This window comes from Phyllobates terribilis, unplaced genomic scaffold (genome assembly GCF_046119375.1).
Source record: "Phyllobates terribilis strain yellow unplaced genomic scaffold, ASM4611937v1 Scaffold_3__8_contigs__length_932513732, whole genome shotgun sequence".
In the NCBI taxonomy this organism is placed as follows: domain Eukaryota; kingdom Metazoa; phylum Chordata; class Amphibia; order Anura; family Dendrobatidae; genus Phyllobates; species Phyllobates terribilis.
In genome coordinates, this window is record NW_027362763.1 from 930,962,129 (window position 1) to 930,985,222 (window position 23,094).

A 23,094-nucleotide genomic window follows, 5' to 3' on the forward strand; every position below is an offset into this window, starting at 1 on the left:
GAGCACCAAAGAATTAAAAACTCAAATGTGGCATGGTTTCTGTAGCATGGTAGTAACAGAAAAAATTTAGATTTTATAATGTGAACCCATGGAGGGAGCAGAATATCAGCACCAGAGAATTAAAAGCTTAAATGTGGCATGTCTTCTCTAGCACGGTAGTGTGGTAGGACGACTAGCTCAGCCACTTCCGGAAGAAGACTCAGGAACTCAGGTTTTCTTTGCAGGCTTTATTAACAGCATAAAGCTCTGCACTCCAGAAATATAAATACAGCCTTACTTGGCTAAACAACAAAACAAAAGATAAACTATAGCACAGTCCATATGTGTGTGTGCGGGTCGCACACACAAGTTATGTCCAGCCTTCAGCTCCATCCTGAGCTATGGCTATCCAGTCTGGAGACCTTGCCTCTCCAAACACAACACACAGAATAAAAAACAGGACTGAACATTTAAACTATGCTCAGCCACACCCTGAGGTGGAGGTATGGGGAATGACGTCCCTCCCATCACTATGTCATTCCCCTAAAACCACAGCCTGTAAGTGAGTTAACCCACCAGCATATAACATGCTGACAGACAGTCCACTGGTTTCAGTTCACACAGGCTAGCAACCTGTGCGACACATACCTCCCCTCATATACCATACCAGTGACTCTGTCACATATTCACCCCCTCTGCCTAAAGCCGGGGGTTTGGGCACCTTCCAATACCAGACAGGGAATTTTAGAAAGGGCATCAGCGTTCCCGTGTAACTTCCCAGGCCTATGCTCTACGTGAAAGTTGAAGTCCTGAAGAGCTAGGAAAGAACTAGTTACCCTGGCATTTTTACCCCTCTTTTCCCTCAACCATCTCAATGGAGCATGGTCTGAAACCAACTTAAACTTCAGGCCTAGTAGGTAGTATTTTAGTGTATCTATGGCCCATTTTATGGCTAGACACTCTTTTTCTACTATTGCGTAGTTTTTCTCGCAGGACAAAAGTTTCCGGCTCAGATAGAGAATGGGATGTTCTTCTCCATTTATCTCCTAGACCAACCTCTGAAGCGTCTGTCTGGACCACAAACTTTCTTGAAGTCTGGTGCGACCAGTACCAGCTGTTTACGCAGTGCTGACTTCAACAGTTGAAACGCAGTCTCTGTTTCCTCTGTCCACTTCACCACGGTTGAACTGGTGCCTTTTAGGAGATCCGTCAGTGGCGCGGCCATCATGGCAAAATTTGGGATAAACTGCTGGTAATATCCTACCATTCCCAGGAATGCTCTCACTTGTTTCTTGGAGAGCGGTTTCGGCCAGGTCTGGATTGCCTCCACTTTATTAACTTGCAGCGTAATTTCGCCTCTCCCGACGACATAGCCCAAGTACTTGGCCTCCTCTTTTCCAACGGCGCATGTTTTTGGATTTATTGTAAATCACGCCTTCCTTAGAGCATCCAGAATGGCCTGTAGTTTAGGTAGATCACTTTCCCAGTCTATGCTAAAGACTACAATGTCATCAAGGTAGGCTGCGGCATACTTCTTATGTGGGGCTAGGATCCGATCCAATGCCCTCTAGAAGGTGGCTGGGGCCCCCTGTAGTCTGAACGGCATCAGAGTGAATTGGAAGCACCCATCAGGTGTTGAGAAAGCCATCTTCTCCTTGGGTGTCTGGGACATGGGGATGTGCCAGTAGCCCTTCGTTAGGTCCGGAGTGGTGATGTACCTCGCCGGTCAAAACCTCTCGATGAGTTCATCGACACAGGGCTTCGGGTACGCGTGACACTTGGACACCTCATTCAGCCGGCGGTAATCATTACAAAACCTCCACTCTCCGTTTGGTTTTGGCACGAGGACGATGGGGCTCGACCATCCACTCTTTGACTCCTCTATCACACCGAGGTCTAACATCCTCTTCACCTCAGCCGAGATCACCTCCCGGCGTGCTTCAGGAATTCTGTATGGCTTCAGGTTCACCCTTATATGCGGCTCTGTAAGCACATCATGTTCTACCACCTAGGTATGCCCCGGCAACTCTGAGAACAGGTCCCGATTCTGCTGGAGCAGTTCTCGACATTGTTGCTTCTGGGCTGGTGAAAGGGTCTCCGCTATCGTGACATCTTCTACCTGGCCTTCGGGAGTGTCTCCCAGGCAAGGAGTTCCACGGGTTCCCGATCTCGCCACGGCTTGAGCAGGTTTACATGGTATACCTGGTGTGGCTTTCTTCGGCCAGGCTGGTGGACTCTGTAGTTCACTTCACCGAGCTTCTCCACCACCTCATATGGGCCTTGCCACTTGGCCAGAAACTTACTTTCAACGGTGGGAATAAGAACCAGGTTGGAACTGTCTTAGCCTTGCCGACCAGTTATACACCCTCGCCTGGACTTCCTGCGCTTGGAGGAGATGTTCCTTCACGATGGGCATCACCTTCGCCATTCTCTCCTGTAACTGGGCGACATGTTTGATGATGCTCCAGTGGGGCGTGACCTCGGCTTCCCAGGTTTCCTTGGAGATGTCTAGGAGACCTCTTGGATGCCATCCATACAGGAACTCAAATGGAGAGAAGCCAGTGCAGGCTTGAGGAACTTCGTTGACAGAGAAAAGCAGAAATGGGAGCAGGTAGTCCCACTCTCGCCCATCCTTTTCAACGACCTTGATGAGCGTCACCTTTAAGGTCTTATTGAAGCGTTCCACTAAGCCGTCCGTCTGCGGATGATAAACTGAAGTCCGAATCTGGGCAATCTGAAGGACTCTGCATAGCTCCATCACCTTGCTTATGAAGGGGGTTTCTTGGTCTGTCAAAATCTCTTTTGGCAGACCTGTCCTAGCAAAAATATGAACTAGCTCTCGGGCTATACTTTTACTGGACGATTTCCTTAGGGGTACCGCTTCGGGGTACCAGGTCAAATACTCCATGACCACCAGGATGTATTGGTGGCCCCGGGCCGATTTTACTAAGGCACCCACATGGTCCATGGCAATCCTCTCAAAGGGAACCTTTATGACAGGTAGTGGAACTAAGGGACTACGGAAGTGGGAGGTGGGTGCGGTTATTTGGCAGGTGGAGCAGGACCTACAATAGTTTAAGATTTCCCGATAACATCTTGGCCAATAAAACCTCCTTATAATTCTCTCCTGGGTTTTCTCAACCCCTAGGTGTCCCCCCAGAATATGTGAGTGTGTGTAGCGTCGGCGTCCCGGCCTCCTGCTAGGCAGGGACGCTGTTCCCCTCACCTCTCCGCTCCGTGCCCGGCGTCTTCCTCCCGCTTTGCTGGTAGCGCGCGCTCCTTCCCGGCCACTGTGCTTAGGGCGCACGCCCGCGCGCTCCCCCTCTCTTAAAGGGGCTGCGCGCGCCGTCCTAAGGAGTCCCCGGCCAATGGCCGGAGGATCTCTCCATATATAAGGCACCTCCTCCAAAATGGAGGTGCCCGAGCAATGTTGTAGCATAGTTCATCACTCTGCTTCAGCCCTCAGGTCCCGTTACCAGTTACCTGCCAGTTTCCTGCCAGTTACCTGCCAGTTTCCTGTCTGATACCTGCCTGTCTCGTGTCTATCTGCTGTTATTCCTGCGGTCCGACAGTTTGCCTACCAGCCCTGCCAGTCTGTCTATGGATCCGTCTGCCCGTTCACATGGGAGCGCTCACCGGCTACCTGCCTGCTAGCCTACCTGGAGGCTCTGCCATCACGTGCTGTGACCACCTGCCCGTCCAGAGAATCTTACCCGCTCACCTGGGAGCGCTCACCTGCTACCTGCCCGCTAGCCTACCTGGAGCCTCTGCCGTCACGTGCTCTGACCACCTGCCCGTCCAGAGACTCTTGCCCGTTCACCTGGGAGCGCTCACCTGTTACCTGCCTGTTAGCCTACCTGGAGGCTCTGCCGTCACTTGCTGTGACCACCCGCTTGTCCAGTGACTCTCGCCCGCTCACCTGGGAGTGTCCACCCGCTACCTGCCTGCTTGCCTACTTGGAGGCTCAGCCGTCACTTGCTGTGACCACCCGCTTGTCCAGAGACTCTCGCCCGCTCACCTGGGAGCGTCCACCCGCTACCTGCTTGCTAGCCTACCTGGAGGCTTAGCCATCACTTGCCGTGACCACCCGCCTGTCAAGAGACTGTCCCCGTCACTTGCCGTGACCTCCTGCCCTCTTACCCAGAGACTGTCCCCGTCACTTGCCGTGACCTCCTGCCCTCTTACCCAGAGACTGTCCCTGTCACTTGCCGTGACCTCCTGCCCTCTTACCCAGAGACTGTCCCCTTCACTTGCCGTGACCTCCTGCCCTCTTACCCAGAGACTGTCCCCATCACTAGCCGTGACTGCCTGCCCGCCTTCCCTGGGTGTCACCCGCTTCCTTACAAGGACTGCCCCTTTGTATAGTTGCTCAGTGGTTCCACCTCCCAGACCCGTTACAGTGTGCCATGTTTAATATCCTCTGACGGTATGAACCTGGAACTGGAACAGCTGTTCCACTACCTCTTCACTTTTTAGTTTGGTCATCTGGTACAATAGCTCCCCCTGAACTGCAAAGTGTGGGTACCTGGTGTCCGCCCCCGGCTCTTGAGCAACAGCATTACAAACAGTAACATTATCCCACGCCCCTTTCAAGGTCAAGTCCCGAACCTGAGCTGACCCAAAGTTCTCTCCAGGCACCTCTAATTCAGGGAGGTCGACCACCTCAAACACAGTCTCATCCTTGTCGCTGAGAAGGACACATAGTGGGAACTCATCCACTTCCGATGTCGACCTGGGTATTTCTCTAGGGTCCTGGCTTTTTTCCACGGGACTCGGTCTGGATCCCTTCCCCCACAAGTCCCAGAACAAGGGAAAATCGCGCCCCAAAATGACAGGATGTATCAGGTCCCTGACCACCCCGACCTCGTGGGGTTGGGCGCCACAGTCTGTTACGACTGTCACTCTGACCACCGGGTAGTTCTTGGCATCCCCATGTATGCAGCGGACACTGACAGATTTGGTAGGGATCAGCTGGTGGGGAAGGGTGGCACTGATTAAGGTTACCAGACTCCCAGAGTCCAACAGCCCCAGGACCAGGGCCGGCTCCAGGTTTTTTGGGGCCCCGGGCGAAAGAGTCTCAGTAGGCCCCTTTAACACATACCACGATTCATGATGCACAGATACCGCAGAGAAATATATATATATAGTACAATGCAAAGATTTCACTCCTTACATTACATGAGCAATATCTATTGTAAATTCCACAATAGCGCAGAAACCGGCGAATCGCTCCATACAGAATACTGGCCCCCATATAAGGCCCCATACGGAATACTGGCCCCCATATAAGGCCCCATACGGAATACTGGCCCCCATATAAGGCCCCATACAGAATACTGGCCCCCATATAAGGCCCCATACGGAATACTGGCCCCCATATAAGGCCCCATACGGAATACTGGCCCCCATATAAGGCTCCATACGGAATACTGGCCCCCATATAAGGCTCCATATGGAACACTGGCCCCCATATAAGGCTCCATATGGAATACTGGCCCCCATATAAGGCTCCATACGGAATACTGGCCCCCATATAAGGCTCCATGCGGAATACTGGCCCCCATATAAGGCTCCATACGGAATACTGGCCACCATATAAGGCTCCATACGGAATACTGGCCCCCATATAAGGCTCCATACGGAATACTGGCCTCCATATAAGGCTCCATATGGGAATACTGGCCCCCATATAAGGCTCCATATGGAATACTGGCCCCCATATAACGCTCCATACAGAATATTGGCCCCCATATAACGCTCCATACAGGATACTGGTCCCCTTATAAAGCTCCATACAGGATACTGGCCCCCATATAACGCTCCATACAGGATACTGGTCCCCTTATAAAGCTCCATGCAAGATACTGGCCCCCATATAATGCTCCATACAGGATACTGGTCCCCATATAATGCTCCATGTAGGCTGTTACCCCCCACATAATGCCCCATACAGGCTGTCCCCCCCCTTATAATGCTCCATGCAGGCTGTTACCCCCAACATAATGCCCCATACAGGCTGTCCCTGCCTTATAATGCTCCATGCAGGCTGTTCCCCCCACATAATGCACTATGCAGCCTGTCCCCCCCCTTATAATGCCCCATGCAGGCTGTCACCCCTCCTCTTTATAAGGCCCCATGCAGGGTGTCACCCCTCCCTCTTTATAATGCCCCAGGCAAGATGTCACCCCCTCTCTTTATAATGCCCCATGCAGGATGTCACCCCCCTCTCTTTATAATGCCCCATGCAGGATGTCGCCCCCTCTATTTATAATGCCCCATGCAGGATGTACCCCCCTCTTTATAAGGTACCATGCAGGATGTCACCTCCTCTCTCTATAATGCCCCATGCAGGATGTCACCCCCTCTCTCTATAATGCCCCATGCAGGATGTCACCACCCCCTCTCTTTATAATGCCCCATGCAGGATGTCACCCCCTCTCTCTATAATGCCCCATGCAGGATGTCAACCCCCCTCTCTTTATAATGCCCCATGCAGGATGTCACCCCCCCTCTCTTTATAATGCCCCATGCAGGATGTCACCCCCTCTCTCTATAATGCCCCATGCAGGATGTCACCCCCCTCTCTTTATAATGCCCCATGCAGGATGTCACCCCCCCTCTCTTTATAATGCCCCATGCAGGATGTCACACCCCCCCATATTATGCCCCATGCAGGATGTCACCCCCCATATTATGCCCCATGCCTCCATACATTAAAAACAAAAAAAATCAAATATTCACCTCCCTCCTCCTCACCTGCTGCAGCTGCTTGGGTCCGGACTCCTCAGCGTCGCCGGCGTCTTCCCACTCTGCGCTCCCTGTGACGGCTCAGGGGAGCGCGCGGTGGAAAGACGTCACCGCGCCCTCTGACCTGAGATGTCACAGGGAGCGCAGAGCAGGAAGACTGCGGATCAGCGGAGGCACGGGGAGAGGTAAGTATCCGGCTGCCGGGACCCTGAGCAAGCGGGGGAGAAGGGCGGGCGCTGACACCGCTGTCCTCCCCCCATAGCCCAGCGGGGTGCGCGACCACCAGTGGGCCCCCCTGCCTGCTCAGGGCCCCGGCACTTGCCCGGGTGCGCCGGGTGCTGACGCCGGCCCTGCCCAGGGCCATCACTCCATTAACGGATACGGCACACTCCTGCGGGCCCTCGCTGGGTTCACAGTCCACACTGCAGGCTGGGTAAGCATAATATGAACATCGCCTGCCTAGGCTGCAGTCCATTGGCTCAGCAGACGCATGACACTGGGCGGCTACGTGTCCCGGATTGCGACTGCGCCAACAGATCACATCCTTAACAACAGTCCTTGCGACACCTTCAGTGGAAGTGGGACACTCCCCAGTTGTGGCTTTGAACCCCTTCCGTGGTGAACCCGCCCCCTTTTGGGCACTCCAGTAAGGAGAGGTGATTATGTCGGGTTTCCCTAGGGATTTTTCGACCACTTGGTACCTCTCTACCAGGCCAACAAGGTCATCAGCATTCTGAGGGTCGCCCCGGGCAACCCAGGTCTCCACCAGCCTGGGTAACCCAGGTCTGCACCGGCCTGGGTAGGAAATGGATGAACCTGTCCATCACCACACGCTCAACCATCTGGGCAGGAGTGGAAGACTCTGCTGCAGCCACTTCTGGACTAGATGCAACAAGTCAAACATGTGTGAGCGTTAAGGTTTGTCGCCAGCATACGCCCAGTGGTGGACACTTTGCGCTCTGACAGACATTGTCACTCCTGAGTGTGCCAATATCTCGTTTTTTAATTTTGCGTACTCCTTTGCGTCTTGTAAAGTCAGTTCGTAATAGGCCTTCTGCGGCTCCCCGGTCAAATATGGCGCCAGAACCTCCGCCCACTGCTCCTGAGGTAATCGCTCATGTTCTGCCATCCTTTCAAAATCAGTCAGGAACGCCTCAACGTCATCTTCTGTAAGGTTCTCCTTACCGTTTTCCTGACGTGTGCGTCCTCACCTAGATCTGGGGGTGGAGCGGATGTCCTGCCACGGATCTCCCCTGCTAGGAGTTCCATCTGTCGCTGCTGCAGCTGGATTTGCTGTATCAGGAGTTTATTTGTCTCCTGCTGCTGCTCCCGTTGCTCTCTGTGGGTCTGCAAGTGCAGTTGCTGCATGCTCTGCTGGCTTAGGACCAGGTGCTTAATGAGCTCCTCCATGCTGCCGGACATCTCTGGCTGGCTGGCGGCCTTTACCCAGGACATCCACTGGTCTCTGTGGCAGGTACACTTGTTCCTGGAATCTTGCACGCACTCTCACACCAACTGCGGTAGGACGACTCGCTCAGCCACTTCCGGAAGTAGACTCAGGAACCCGGGTTTTCTTTGCAGGCTTTATTAACAGCATAAAGCTCTGCACTCTAGCAAAATAAGTACAGCCTTACTTGGCTAAACAACAAAACAAAAGATAAACTATAGCACAGTCCTTATGTGTGTGTGCGGGTCGCACAAACAAGTTATCTCCAGACTTCAGCTCCCTCCTGAGCGATGGCTGTCCAGTCTGGAGACCTTGACTCTCCAAACACAACACACAGAAAAAAAAACAGGACTGAACATTTAAACGATGCTCAGCCACACCCTGAGGTGGAGGTATGGGGAATGACGTCCCTCCCATCACTATGTCATTCCCCTAAAACCAAAAAATTAAATTTTATAATGTGAACCCCTGGATGGAGCAGAATATCAACAAAAAAGATTTTAAAGCTAAAATGTGGCCTGCTTTATGTAGCAAAGTAATAAGACAACAAAGTTATATTTTATCAGGTCAACCCATGTATGGAGCAGAATATCAGCATTAAAAAATTACAAGTGGAGATGTAGTGCGCTTCATGTATCACGTTAGTAACAGAAGAAATTACATTTCTGTGGATGAGGCCTGGATACAGCCGAATATATGTGCTAAAAATTACAAGCTGAGATGTGGCCTGCTGTATCACGTTAGTAACAGAGGAAATTAGATTTTTTTTTTTACTGTGGATGAGGCCTGGATACAGAAGAATATATGTGCCAAAAAATTACAAGTCGAGATGTGGCCTGCTGCATGTAGCACGGTAGTAACAGAAAAAAATTGAGTTTCAAAGGTGTACTCCTGCATGCAACACAATATCATCAGTGCACAACAGAGTTCTATGCTGAAATGTGGCCTGATGCCTCTGTCTAGACCACACTAATAGCAAAAAATGATTGATCTGCTGGAAGATTGATTTCACAGCCACACAGGATCTTATCTATCTAAACTATCTGACTTAGAAGCAACCGCCTAGCTAACTATCTCAAATCTTTCAGTATCCAGTAGCCTCTCTGCGCTGTTATACTGACAAAATGGCGTTAAAACGACATGTCCACTCTTTATATGGAGAGGAACATGTGACTTCAGTAGCCAATGACAGAAGCCCTTGTGTCTGGACATTGTGGATGGTTCCTGTGACCTGATTGGCTTGCCAGAATCTGCACACATTAAGTTAAGAAGAAAAAAAAAAAAAACACTACGCTAGCCAGAGTCCAAATAAATACAGTAGTGGAAACGCGATCATTTCCCGCACTTTGGCCAAATTGGGACGATATTCAGTAAAAAAACTTGGTGTCCAATCACGAATCCAAATGTGCAATGTTCATGCAGAATTTGAAAAAAACGAATGTTTTTCGAATATGTTCGCTTATCTCTAGTGACCAGTCCCAGGCAACTGCCACCAAAGTCAAATACATGGGACATATTAAAAAATAGAACATAGTTTTGCCTACAAATCACTATTCAAAGCACACTTGGAACACTGTGTACAATTTTGGGCATCAGTAATAAGGACATAACAGAACAAGAGCTGGTGAAGAGGAGGATAACGAAGTAATTAATGGATTGGTGAGATTGCAGTACCAAGGAAGGAAGGTAATTAAACTTGTTATTCAGTTAAAACAAGACAGCTTAGGGTGCCCTAATAACAGTGTACAATTATATGAATGGACAGTAGAGAGATCTTTCTAATGATATGTTTATGGCTAGGCCTGCAATGATAAGTGGGCCGCTTTTATGAGCAAACAATTGACGCGCCCCCTGGGCCGTGTGTGTAGGGGAAATACCCGGAGCCAGATTTCTGTATAAGGCTGTGGGTTGTAGTCTCCGTGGCGGCGACCCGGTCCCATGGCTCAGGGTGGTCAAACCAGTGGCAGTCTATTTATGTGGTTTTTATGATTAAATGACCGACTACGCCACCCGTGGATTGCGGTCACTGAGAACCGCCGCTGCGTGGCAGACCGCTGAGGCTGGTGTGGTGTGCGCAGCAGAGGGTAGTATAACCTCAGGGCAGCGTCTGTAGATGGTGAGGGTTGTGGTGCATGGGCGCAGCAGAAATGACTCAGAGTCCGTGCAGTGCGGTTCAGGGTCTTTACTGTTGGTAATGAAGAAGGCCCTGCCGGGAGTACTGACTAACATTAGAGGCCTGGTCAGTCTGTGAGCGAACAAGAGTCCCCCTGGCCAGGTGGAGATATAGGCCTTCCCGTCTGTCTGCACTCTTCCTGGCTACCCTGCTGTAGTCATGTAGTAGCCCACGTCCCTGAGTGTACCTTGTGGTGCTCACCCGTATGACTGGTGACTTGGGGCCTTTGGTGCCTTCCGCTCCTCGATGGCGGTGCTGGTCCCTTGCGTGTGACTGGCCAGTGGACCTGAAATCCCCTGCCAGGTGGTTTCTGCTGCTGGGCCTGAAGGGTCCCACAGCCTCGGACTCCAGTGTCCGGTTCTCTGCGTCTTTCTGCCAGGACGAGCTCCGTTCCAGTCCCTGGTCTTCAGCTCCTGGCTCCTACAGAGCTCCTAGCTGCTGCTCTGTCCCTTTCCTGGAACTAGACTAGACTCAACTGGACTCCCTAACCCCGCCCCAGATCCAGTTTATAAAGGGCAGGTTCCTCCCCTCCCTGGACTGGGGTAGGAGGTGTGGCATGCAATATTGCTCCTGACCAGGAAAACCCATGCTCGCTCTCAGACATGTTATCTCTACCACTGTGGCAACCAGACCCCTGGGGTGCCACACAATTCTGATTCAGGATGAGCAACTGAAGAAATACACAGATATTGTAAATTCATTTTATTAGTATGCTTTCACACTACATTATTTTTTTTTCTATTATGACATTTCCTGAAGTTAATTGTACTAACATTTCCTGTTGGCCCTTTTCACCATATATTTCACAGCTTCACTTCCTCCTTTTTGTTTAACAGATCAACATTGCTTGTGGTTGTCAAAAAATAATTCCATTTTGTTGCTATGTTGATTTTGTTTTAGAATGTAAGAGATCTAACATTTAATCCAATTCATGTATTTAAGGCACCGGGTGGTTGCTGGATCTGAAATGGGTTCAGAATCTTCAGTGGATTCTGTGGTTTCCCATTCTGGTCTAGCCAGGGCTGATGCTGCACAGCATCACCATCAGACCCAATGAATAGCTAGTGCACGAGATGCACAGGTTGTATCTTGGGTGTTTGTGCCTAGCAATATGAAGTATAGGTTGCGGAGGAAGTCAGGGCTCCGGTAGCCTAAGTCCAAGATGCATCGCACTGAGCATGCCCGTGACATGGCGGACCGTGATTGGTGGTTCGGGAGCCGGCTGATCCGGTGACCTGGCGCCGCCTGATTGGTCGCAGGTGACGTCACCAATGGTGCAACGGTGGGCAGGGCTTAATCTTTAAAAGGCCCGCCCACAAACATGGCGGCGCGCTCTGATCATTGAGCAGTGATGCTATTGTGTGGACGCTTGGCCTATAGAGCTCCACGTGTGCTTTAGTTGAACTAGGCAGGCTAGTGGAAATAGGCAGGTAGCTTGGCCGTACAGACTGGCTCTGACTAGGGGGTCGCCATACACCCTGAGCAGTCTGCAGATGCCGTATTCCTGGTACCGCCTGTGAGCCACGTTGTGTGATTCTCCTCAGTCCGGTAGCACGCCGGCTGAGAGCACTTACATGTTGGCATGAGTCACACACGCATCCTAGTGCCCACTGCGTAGTCCCTGTGTAGTTAACAGGGCTACAGCTACTTCCCGGTCGCACATCTCCCGTGCTGTTAATAGAGATTGAGCGAACCGCTATACCCGTTCCCGTGTGCAGTAACACAGAAGGGTTTATCATTTAAGTTGGTTGCTTTACTTCTCACCCGGAAAGTGTTCGGCAGCAGTCCACCAGGCTGCATTGCGGACCCCGGGGTCGGTTGCGTTCTATTATAATAAAGTTGTTTGCAACCATCCCCTTAACAGTATCAGAGTGCCAGGGTCTTGCCAAACATGACCGACAACCAGCAACTGCAGCGCTATGTACAGCAACTTGAGGCCAGACTTAGGTCTCTGGAACAAGCTACCCTGTCGCTGATATCACTGCAGTGGCTACCCAGGCGGCTTCTCTAGCAGCCAATCTGGTTAACTCGGCTGCGGTGAATGCTGCAAGTGTCCCATTACCCCGTTTTGCTCTCCCGGAGAAATTTTCTGGGGACAGTAAATCCTGCAGGGGTTTTATCATTTTATGCTCCATTCAGTTGGAGATGATGGAGGCACGGTTCCCCTCCGAAAGATCCAAAGTGGGATATGTCATCTCATTACTCTCCCACCGGGCTCTGGAGTGGGCTACTCCTCTGTGGGAACGGAATGACCCAGTAGTGGCTAATGCGGGTCTTTTCCTTAAGGCCCTAAAGAGTGTATTCCTTGGTCCTCAGGTCACGCATGATACGGCTCTTAAGCTTCTTGTGCTGATCCAGGGTTCGGCCACCGCAAGCCACTATGCCATCCAATTCAGAACCTTAGTGGCGGAACTGGATTGGCCTGAGCGGTCGCTAATCCCGGTGTTTTGGAGGGGGCTGGCTGGGCATATTAAAGATGCTCTAGCTACCAGAGAGATCCCAACCTCTCTGGAAGAGTTAATTACTCTCGCTAACCGAATAGAACTGCGTCATGCAGAACGCAAGTTAGAACTGGAGGTTTCTAGACCTCGGTTTCGTTTGGCACCCTCTTTTTCTAGGCCTATCTCCAAACTGGTGTAAAGAGAGGAGAGAACAAGGCGCAATGGGTGACTCAGTATTGCAATTGTTAGAAGGGTGTGGGGATGGCTACTAACCTTGTGAAGTTGTGCACCTCTGCACAACCCCAGTGTAAAGCTCCACAAGCTCCGCTCTGTTGGTGGCTGTCATCTATTTCCAGCGGCGTTCACAGATCGTCTCATTACACGTGAAAATTATTGGATTTTCAAAATGGGAACCTTGTCTCCTGAAGGTTTGAACCTTAATATAGAGAAGATAACTTTTTAAATAATTGTTTTTATATTTTAGCAAATTTATTATATATATCTTTTATATGGGGGAGGAGGGGGGAGGAGAGAGAGAAGGAGGGAAGAGGGGAAAGGAGAGAGGGAGGGGAGGAGGGAGGAGAGAAGGAATTTTTATTTATTTATTTATTTTTTTGGAATTTTTGGGGGGAATTTTTTTTTTTTTTCTCTTTCCTTTCTTTGTCTACTTTTCCCTAATTATAATGATAGAAACTGATTGTAATTGTATAACTTTATATTTATACATTGTTTTATGTTGTATGTAAAAATTATTATTTTTTTTTTTATAATATAAAATATAGGGTGGTAGATAACAATATATCCTATTAAGTATTATGATTATAGGATTCACAAGTTTTTATACAGCGATTCCTTTTATAAGAACCCTATATGCTTCATTAGGTATTAATTTATAACAATCCTTTTTACTCTATTGAGCATATATGAACTCAAGGGGTTAATATAGAGGTATTACTCTGTATCTGGTCCCGCCCCTTTTAAGTAATTGTATACCTAGTCAAATGTATATAAGAATCTATTGTTTGCTGCTTGTCACACCTGATGAAGGTGGCTGTGTCCACCGAAACGCGTTGTGTGTATTAATAAATCAGTCCTTTTAATATTTTTGCCCTGTTATTGGCGCTCTGGTACCGCTATTCATATTCACTGATTATCTCCAAACTGTTGGCTTCCGACCCGGAGCCTGAGGCTATGGATATATACCGGACTAAGTGTAAGTTCCCTCGTTCCCGACCTGCACATCTCTGGGAGTACCCCGTTAATAAGGTTTCCAAGCGGTCGGGAAACGAAGGTGTCTAACCACCGTTGGAGGGGGTGTGTTAGATTCTCGAGTTTCTTCCTCCAAATTGTTGTATGAGGTGACGTTGTCCTTCGGGACAACCATGGTTACGGCCAGGGCATGGGTGGATTCTGGAGCCGATGGCAATTTTTTGCCCAGAGGCATGCCATTCCTATGGAGTTACTGCCAAAGCCGATGAACATCAGGGTGGTCAACGGTGCTCTGCTGGACACACAAATCACTCACCAGTCAGCCTCCCTCACCATGTCGTTTCCTCAGGGTCACCGGGAGGTTATCTCCTTCCTTATTATCCCCGGGGGATTAGATGAGGTGCTATTGGGTCTCCCTTGGCTACATTGTCACACTCCACACATTGATTGGAGTACAGGGAGAATTTCTTCCTGGGGTAAGAACTGTGTGCCTCAATGTATGGTTACAGCCGCCTGTAGGGTAGTCTCTGAGCCTACTCCCGATTTGTCCGCTCTGCCTGTACAATATCGGAGTTTTGCTGACATTTTTTCCAAAAAGGGTGCAGAGACTCTACCTCCCCACCGACCGCATGACTGTCCTATTGATTTGGTCTCCGGCACGGAGCCTCCTCGCGGTAGGGTTTACCCTCTGTCTGTACCCGAGACCCAGGCCATGTCTGACTATATCAAAGAGATATTGGCCAGGGGGTTTATCAGGAAATCGGTTTCTCCTGCGGGAGCAGGGTTTTTCTTCGTCCAGAAGAAAGAGGGTGATTTACGTCCCTGCATTGATTACAGAGGACTAAATGCCATCACCATCAAGAATAAATACCCCCTACCCCTGATTTCTGAACTATTTGACAGGTTGCGAGGGGCTAACATTTTCACTAAATTGGACCTGCAAGGGGCATATAACCTTGTGCGAATCCGTGAAGGTGACAAGTGGAAAACAGCCTTTAACACTCGTGATGGTCATTACGAGTATCTCGTCATGCCTTTCGGGTTATGCAATGCGCCAGCGGTTTTTCAAGATTTTGTCAATGATATCTTTCGGGATTTGCTGCTATCTTCCGTGGTAGTCTATCTTGATGATATCCTTATTTTTTCCCCGGACATCTCCACACACAGAGAGGATGTTCGCAGGGTTTTTGAACGTTTGCGAGCAAATTCATTATACTGTAAGCTGGAGAAGTGTCAGTTTGAAAGAGAGTCTCTACCGTTCCTGGGCTACATCATATCCAGTAAGGGATTGGCCATGGACCCACAAAAGTTGGTGGCGGTACAGAACTGGCAGGAGCCCCAATCTCTTAAAGCGGTACAACGCTTCATGGGCTTTATTAATTACCACCCGCAGTTCATACCACATTTTTCCACACTGGTGGCTCCCTTAGCCGCTTTAACCCGGAAGGGTGCCAATCCCAAGAATTGGTCTAAGGAGACATCCGAGGCGTTTCGGGAGATTAAATCCTATTTCTCTAAAGCTCCCATTCTCCATCGCCCGGATGTGGACAAGCCATTCTTCCTGGAGGCCTCTTCTGTCGGTGCAGGAGCGGTTCTCTCTCAAAAGAATGAACAGGGTCGGACAAGACCATGTTTTTTCTTTTCCAAGACCTTCTCTCCAGCAGAGAAGAATTATACGATTGGTGACAAAGAATTACTTGCTATTAAGATGGCTTTTTCGGAATGGAGGTACCTCTTGGAGGGAGCTAAACATCCTTTCGTGGTATATTCCGATCACAAAAACCTTTCGTACCTACAGACGGCACAGCGTCTTAACCCGAGGCAGGCCAGGTGGTCTCTTTTCTTTTCCCGATTCAATTTTTCCATTCATTTTTTAAAAGGGGAAAAGAACCCTCGGACGGACGCTTTGTCCCGGTCTATGGATACGGCTGAGGATGAGGACGAGCCCAGGCTCATTGTTCAGCCAGGGTGTATGCGGACAGTGGCTCCAGTGTCCCTAAACCAGGTTCCTCCCGGGAGGACGTTCGTTCCTCCTAGTTTACAGAATGAAGTTCTGTCCTGGGCACATGCCTCTAAGATCGGAGGTCATTTTGGGGTCAAACGTACCACGGAGCTTCTCCAACGGTCATATTGGTGGCCTCGGTTGTCCCAGTACGTTAAGGAATATGTCCAAGCGTGTGTCTCCTGTGCGAGAAATAAACCGCCCCGTCAGAAGCCAGCTGGTCTTCTTCATCCATTACCCGTGGTGGATAGACCGTGGGAGCTGGTTGGGATGGATTTTATTGTTGAGTTACCTAAGTCCCGGGGAAACACGACAATATGGGTGGTGTCTGACCATTTCTCTAAGATGGTTCACCTGGTTCCTCTGCCTATGGTTCCTTCTTCCCGGGTTCTGGCATCACTGTTCATTCGTCATGTTTTCCGTCTCCACGGAATGCCTGATAGGATTGTCTGTGACCGGGGTCCACAGTTTTCCTCCCGGTTTTGGAGAGAATTGTGTAATTTGCTCAGCATTGAACTAAATCTCTCTACTGCCTATGACCCGGAGACCAATGGTCTGGTGGAACGCACTAACCAGACGCTTGTGACATACTTGCGTCATTTCGTTTCGGCCAACCAGAATGACTGGTCGATATTGCTCCCCTGGGCTGAGTTTGCCCTAAACAACGCAGTGGCGGATACCACAGGTCAGACTCCGATTCTCCTAAATAATGGCCAACATCCGCGAGTCCTGGCTCCTATGCCGGTTTCCTCTGTGGAACCTGGGGTCAGAGATTGGGCTCTGGAGGCACGGGAGGTTTGAGATCATACCCAGGAGGCTATATTGGCCTCCAAGAATCGGATGGGAGAGTCGGCTGACACTCATCGCCGTCCGGCCCCCGTATTCTCCCTGGGCGACAGAGTGTGGCTCGCGGCTCGTAATATCAGAGTACGCGGGGAATCCGCTAAGTTTGCCCCCGTTTTATTGGTCCGTTCAGAATTTTGGCCCAGATAAACCCCGTAGTGTACCGGTTACAGTTGCCACGACACATGAGGATTCACGACACGTTTCATGTGTCGCTCCTCAAGCCGGTTCACCTGACAAAATTCTCGGAACCCCAACCTGCTCCAGACACCAGGGGTGATGATTTCGAGGTACAGGCGATTGTGGGGTCCAAGATGGTCCGTGGGAAAAAGCATTACCTCGTACACTGGAGGGGCCACGGATCTGAGGATCGTTCCTGGGAACCAGTGGACCACATTCATGCTCCCCTGCTCATTGAGGAATATGAGCGTCAAGTGGAGGGGGATGTTAGAAGGGGGGAATAATGTTAGGTGCCGGGCGGTTGCTGAATCTAAAATGGGTTCAGAATCTTCAGTGGATTGCTGTGGTCTCCCATTCTGGTCCAGCTGGGGCTGATGCTGCACAGCATCACCATCAGTCCCAATGCCTAGCTAGTGCATGAGATGCACAGGTTGTATCTTGGGTGTTTGTGCCTAGCAATATGAAGTATAGGTTGCGGAGGGAGTCAGGGCTCTGGCAGCCTAAGTCCAAGATGCATCACGCTGAGCATGCCCGTGACATGGCGGATCGTGATTGGTGGTTCGGGAGCCAGCTGATCCGGTGACCTGGCACCGCTTGATTGGTCGCGGGTGATGTCACCAATGGTGCGACGGTGGGCAGGGCTTAATCTTTAAAAGGCCTGCCCACAAACATGGCGGCGCGCTCTGATCATTGAGCAGTGATGCTATTGTGTGGATGCTTGGCCTATAGAGCTCCACGTGTGCTTTAGTTGAAATAGGCAGGTGTAGTGGAAATAGGCGAGATTCTTGTGGTTCATGTAGATGACCACTGGATGCAAGGCCCCCTCTAGCAAGAACCGCCACTCCTCCAGTGCCAGTTTGATAGCAAGCAGTTCTCGATCTCCTATGGAATAATTGCGCTCCGAAGGAGTGAAGAGCTTGGAAAAAAAGGCGCAAGTTACCATTCGCCCGGACGAGGATTTCTGGGTAAGAACTGCTCCGGCCCCAGAGGAGGAGGCGTCAACCTCCAGAAAGAACTGCTTGTTATAGTCAGGATGATGAAACACTGGGGCAGAAGAGAAGCCTTGTTTCAAGGCTACGCAGGCATGTTCCGCCTCATGAGTCCATCCCTTGGGATTAGCCCCTTTGCGGGTCAGAGCAGAGATGGGAGCAGTCCAGGAGGAAAAATGAGAAATGAACAGACGGTAATAGTTAGAACCCCAGAAATCGCTGAATAGCCTTCAACCCCTCAGGTTGGGGCCACTTTAGAATGGCAGACACTTTTCCGGGGTCCATCTTAAGCCCGGTGTCCGAGATTATGTATCCCAGGAAGGGAAGAGAAGTCTGTTCAAAGACGCATTTCTCGAATTTGGCACACAGACGATTTTTCCTGAGACTCTGCAATACCTGTCAAATGTCCCTTCAATGTGAGGGTAGATCAGAAGAGAACACCAGGATATCGTCCAGATACACTGCCACACACGAGTATAGAAGATCTCGGAAGATATCATTCACCAGTTCTTGGAAGACTGCTGGTGCGTTGCAGAGTCTGAAGGGCATCACGCGGTACTCGTGATGGCCATCCCGAGTGTTGAATGCCGTCTTCCACTCATCACCCTGGCGAATCCAGATAACATTGTATGCGCCACGGAGATTGAGCTTAGTAAAGACGCCCTTGAGACGATCAAACAACTGAGAGATGAGAGGCAGAGGATACTTATTTTTGATAGTGATCTGATTTAGACCCCTATAGTCGTTACATGGGAGTAGAGAGCCATCCTTCTTCTTGACGAACAAGAATCCTGCTCCAGCCAGAGAGGTGGATTTCTGGATAAATCCCCTAGCAAGATTCTTTCGATGTATTCGGACATGGCACGGTTCTCGGCCAACGACATGGGGTAAATTCGACCTCAGGATGGTGAAGCACCAGGAATGAGGTCAATAGAACAGTCATACGGCCTATGAGGTGGTATTGTCTCAGCCTCCTTCTTGTCAAAGACGTCAGCATATGACCAGTAGGGTGCCGGCAAGCCGGACAAATTAGTTGAAGTGAACGGAGGTCGAGCAGGACGGACAGGAACCATGCAGGTCTTGTGACTCTCCTGACCCCAGGGGAGCACCTCTCCCGAACTTCAATTCAAAACTGGCTGATGTGTCTGAAGCCAGGGCAGTCTAAGCAGTAAAGAGTGAGAGAGGCCAGACAACACGTAGAAGGAGATTTTCTCAGAGTGTAGCATTCCTATTTGAAGAACTACAGGCTCGGTGATGAACAAGATGGACTCTGAAAGGGAGCTCCCATTCACAGAGGAAACCGCTAATGGATCCGGAAGATGTTGAATAGGGATCTGATACTGCTCCACAATGGCCTGTTGGATGAGATTCCCAGTGGCTCCGGAATCCAGATCCAGTCTCGAAAAAATGTATCTTACCACCCGCTATCAATACAGACATAGTCAGGGATGGAGAGGAAGAATTTTTGCCCAGGATGACCCCTCCAAGCGATCCTAGGCACTGGAGTCTCCCGGTCTCTCAGAACAAGAGCAAATTAAATGTTCCGAGCTGCCATAATAAAAACATCTTCCCTCGGCATGGCGGACCTCCTGGCGAGACTTGACCATTTTTACCTGGTCTACCTGCAAAGCCTCTGGGGTGAGTGCCAAGGCAGAGGCATGTAGAGAGATGGGCCTTTGGAAGGTTGGTGCAAGGCGCAGAGATTTTCTCTCATGGACCACCTCCTTAGACCACCATGTCATCCAGAGAGGTGGGTATGTAATGACCGGCTAGTTCATCCTTGATCTGCCCAGAAAGGCCTTCCCAAAAGGTAGACACCAGAGCCTCATTGTTCCGGGCCAGTTCAGATGCGAGGGTATGGAAACGCACAGTGTACTGGCCTACTGTGAGTTTTCCTTGGCGTAGATGAAGAAGAGAGGAGGCAGTCGAGGATGTGCGGCCGAGCTCATCAAAAACACTCCGGAAGGCCACAAGGAAAGCCTGGAGGTTAGACACCAGAGGATCACCTTTCTCCCATAAGGGGTTGAGCCACGCCAAAGCTTCTCCAGTGAGATGAGACATGATAAATGCCACTTTGGCCTGGTCAGAAGCGAAAGTGCAGCGTGAACTGGTTGATGAAGCCCCGACATAGAGAGGGATCACCGCCAAAGCGTGGTGAAGCAGATAGTCAGGGTCCCAGACTGGGTGCCGCACCACCACTGGGTTGAGGTGCTGCCGAAGCGGGTGCTGCTTGATTAGAGGCAGACACAGCCGGGGTGGACAGTGCATCCAAGCGGGAGTTAACAGTCTGCAGATAGGACAGGATCCTATGCTGTTGAGATCTCTGGCGGGAGACCTCTTGGTACAGGACTGAGAGTGAGAGAGCCTGGGAGCCACCGGATTCCATGGCCTGTGCAAACTGTTATGGGTCCGGATGGTGGAACTGTGCGGTGGTACAAGGAGGGACCAGAGGGGCATAACTAAGTGCCTACCAGGACCGACCCTGGCTACACCGTGGCTTTGTCGACTCCGTCAACCAAGGAGGGTATGAGAAGGTGTACCAGGTACCACACTGGGACCAACCTCGTGTGAAAGCAGGCGACACAAGACTGACAGCCAAAGCAGACAGGCTCGGCAGATGCGCTGGCAAATGAGCTCGGCTTGTAGGCAGACAGCGCTGAAAGACAGACAGGTGATCACGGCCGCTAGACAGGCAGGCGGGCACGGCTAATAGACAGGCTGGCGGGCACGGCTAATAGACAGGCTGGGGGGCACGGCCGATAGGCAGGCTGGCGGGCACGGATGATAGACAAGCTGGCGGGCAGCACTGGAAACTGAGGGCTGGAGCAAGTGTTAGGACACAAACAACAACTTTGCACAGACACCTCCATTTTGGAGGAAGTGCCTTAAATAATAGAAGTTCTCCGGCCATTGGCCGGAGACATCTTATGACGGTGCATGCGGCCCCGGTAAGAGGTAGGGAGCACAAGCCCTAAGTACAGTGCTCGTGGATCTGCACGCAGTGCGTGCACCCTGGGCTGATGTGGCGAGGGAGCTGGAAGAAGGGGCGGAAGATGCTGGACCGGAGCGAGGGGATCGGCGTCTCTGCCGGGCAGGAGGCAGAGACGCCAATGCTACATGGGCTCACCTATTGAGGTGGATTGTCTAATTTGTAGGTCAGGGTGAGCAACACAGACAGAAGGCGATGGAACAGCGAGGAGGACTAGAGGATTCAGCACAACCTAGATAACCTCTGCAAGAAAACTATATATGACCACTCAGACCTGGCTCCCTAAAAGGCCGTTGAGTGTTTCTTGTACCTAAGGAACCAAGGGAGAGTGCAGCATAAGAAAGAAACTCCAGCAGTACACTTATCTGACTGGCCTAGATACCCAGAAGTAGGAACAGAACTCTAAGCAGAATCCACTAAAGACTATCACCACCAGAGGAGACCAGCAGGGGGAGGTTTAAATAGTAACACATGCAGTGTGATAGGACAGGATAGATAACAAATGAAAAACACTTGCTGCCTGAAAGGAATGGAAACATGCAAAAGTTAATTAGCACCCAGACAGCAACAGAACCTGCTCCCAAGTTTTTTGGTCCATATAAGGTTATTAAAATCCTTAAAACTGTGAGAGTTAAACTCCAGCTACAGGTGGCATGGTGGATCAATAATTCCTTTCATTCCTCTCTGCTTAAAAATGTTTGAGGGCACGCCTAGTCCTCAGGACACTATTGAGATGGATTTAGAGGAGAATCAGGAGTTTGAAGCAGAGTTTTGGGTTCCAAATGTCTCAGATGCCAGCTGCAGTACTTGGTTGAGTAGAAGGGTTACGGCCCGGAGGACAAGTCCTTGGTTAATGTGGGAGATCTGCATGTGGATCGTCTGATAAGAGTTCTGACAGCAAGGTTGGGATTCGGGATCTCAGTGGGTTCAGTGGCCCCTCATGGATGGAGGGGCCCTGTGCTCTTCTATCCACATGTCTATCCACATGTCTGAGCCACATCAACTATTCTAGATGGTACTTAAAAACGTAACGTTTTTGAGGAAAACCACACAAATTCTCCTACCCTAAAAATAGGAGCCTTCCTACGTCTATGGTTAGTAGTTCTCTCGGCCAGGTCACAAGTCACCAGAAGATCCTTTTCAACCTCCTTCAATGTCTTTATCAAGAGTGAAGAAAACTTCTCCTCTGGTACCTGGTACAAAGGACTGCAAACCCAAAAAATTCCCAAACTCAGGATGAAAACCTCCACAACAAAAAAAAGGTGAGTTACCGTTTGCATTAGAGGTGCGCTAATTGAGAGCAAACTCAGGAAGAGGTAGAAATTCAACCCAATCCTCCTGATTAGATGAATAAACATCTTAAGTACTGTTCAACCTCTTGATTCATTCTATCTGTCTAACCATTAGCTCTCGCTAGTTGACTAAAAAGGTCAGGTATAAGATGCAAAGGATAAGGATTACGGATCATGATCTTATTAATCTCCCAAGGATGCAAACCTCCATCTTTTTTCTTGATAAAGAAAAACCGTACGGCCACTGGAGAGGTGGAGGGATGTATTTGCCCCTTGGCCAGACTCTTTTGAATGTACTCTTTCAATGCATCTCTTTAAGAAAGAGAGAAGTTAAATAGGCGAAACTTACTTAATTTGGCACCAGGAATTAATTTTATTGTGCAATCGTACTGTCTATGCGGAGGAAGGACTTCACACTCTGTCTCAGAAAATGCATCCTCAAAATCCTGAATGAAGTCTGGAAGATGAGATCTCACAGACGCCAAGGACTTCGATAAACAAGTAGATGAGCAAAAACTTCCCCAAAACCTACTCTCATGAGTCACCCAATCAATGGTGGGATTGTGTTTAACCAACCAGGGTAAGCCTAAAACTAGTTTAGCAGGTAAGGAAGGAAAAACCATTAATGAAATTAATTCTCTGTGCAATGCTCCTACTCTCATGCATACTTTCTCGATCTTAGATGTAACATGACTTTGAGCGAAGGGAGAGTTGTCAATTGCTGATACTTGAATAGGATAACCAAGTGTAAAAATACTGTAACCACATTCAATAGCATAATCACAGTCGATGAGATCTAAGCC